Below are 2,000 nucleotides of genomic sequence, written 5' to 3' on the forward strand. Positions count from 1 at the left end.
TGCTGTCCATGAATAGAACATAGAACATAGAAAAATACAGCTCAGTTCATTCCCTTTGGCCCTCGATGTTGCGCCGACCGAAGCCTACCTAACTTACACTAGCCCAATAACCTCCATATGCTCATCCAATGCCCGCTTAAATGACCATAAAGAGGCAGAGTCCACCACTGCCACTGGCAGGGCATTCCATGAACTCACAACCCGCTGAGTAAAGAATCTACCCCTGACGTCTGTCCTATACCTACCACCCCTTAATTTAAAGCTATGCCCCCTAGTAACAGCTGACTCCATTAGCGGAAAAAGGTTCTCACTGTCAACCCTATCTAAATCTCTAATCATCTTGTACACCTCTATCAAATCTCCCCTAAACCTTCTTTTCTCCAATGAGAACAGCCCCAAGTGCATCAGCCTTTCCTCATACGATCTTCCTACCATGCCAGGCAACATTCTGGTAAACCTCCTCTGCACCCGTTCCAGTGCCTCCACATCATTCCTATAGAATGGCGACCAAAACTGCACACAATACTCCAGATGAAGTCGCACCAGAGTCTTATACAAATGCAACATGACCTCAGGACTCCGGAACTCAATTCCTCTAGCAATAAAGCCCAGAATGTTGTAGTGTAGATGAATTTTCCATGGGAGCTGAAAAGAGACAGAGAGAGGGTCGTGTCGTGGGGTGAATGGTAAGCTCTTCTTAAGATTGTGGACCGAATGGCGTGTTTCAACTTTGTAGTGATTCTATTATTCTCTATCCCTGGAGTAGTTTCATGCTAGGCAAGTTAACATCTCTGTAAAATAGGAAACACATTGAATTTAAGTCTGCCATTTATATGAAAAAAAATGAAAAGTAAGCCCGAACCATGATTCCATATAAAAAATGAAAAGTAAGCCCGAAGCCTGTAGAATAATTCAGATTAGATGAGCTTTTGATTGGTTTTATTGATCAGTGGAAAATTGAGGGCTGTAGGGCCTGGACTGCACTGTAATGTTCTACTTTCTACGTTCATTGATTTGAGGCATACTTTAAGTTTCATCCATCCAGAATGGTGCGTTGCAAATGTGTATTTCCAAACAACACACATTACGTAGTGTCTAGTATGGACTGACTTGTTATCTTTATTTCAGATTATGTAAGTAAAAGTTGTTGATGCAAGCACAAGTGTAGAATAGAGACAAATCTTCGATTGTCACGGGATAAAACAGCTTGATGGTCTTTGGAATAATGAAGATTAGATTACTTACAGTGTGGAAACAAGTCCACACCGACCCGCCGAAGCGCAACCCAGCCATATCCCTACATATACCCCTTACCTAACACTACGGGCAATTTAGCATGGCCAATTCACCTGACCCGCACATCTTTGGACTGTGGGAGGAAACCGGAGCACCCGGAGGAAACCCACGCAGACACGGGGAGAACGTGCAAACTCCACACAGTCAGTCGCCTGAGTCGGGAATTGAACTCAGGTCCCTGGCGCTGTGAGGCAGCAGTGCTAACCACTGTGCCACCGTGCCGCCCCGGGTTCGAAGAATTTCGAACTTCGAAGAATTCTAGTCTGCAGTAGAGACAATCTCCCAAACGTTTGCAAAGCTCATAGTAATATCCTAACAATCCGATGCTTAATTTTTCCCAAATCTCAAGCTGTTCATTTTGGGATTGTAATTTGTTAGGAATTGTAATGGCCACGTCATTTCCACGGAACATCTCCTGCCAGGGTGTTGCAACGTTTCTTTCTGTGGTGCAGTCACAGCAAATGACACTAAACATTATTTTTGTTTTGTTTATTTCATAAAATGTGTTGCAAGATCGCAGTCCCTATTTGCATAGTCAATCAATGCATAAATATCAATTGACCACAAACTAACGTGAAAAAACAAATCTTTTGTTTTCACGATCTAAAGTCGACTAGGAATACTCAATGAGATATTGGTGAATGTGTTTTCATTCTTTATTTGAGCAAGTTACCAATTTGAGTCAGTGGACTTCGGAACATGGT

This window comes from Hemiscyllium ocellatum, chromosome 27 (genome assembly GCF_020745735.1).
Source record: "Hemiscyllium ocellatum isolate sHemOce1 chromosome 27, sHemOce1.pat.X.cur, whole genome shotgun sequence".
In the NCBI taxonomy this organism is placed as follows: domain Eukaryota; kingdom Metazoa; phylum Chordata; class Chondrichthyes; order Orectolobiformes; family Hemiscylliidae; genus Hemiscyllium; species Hemiscyllium ocellatum.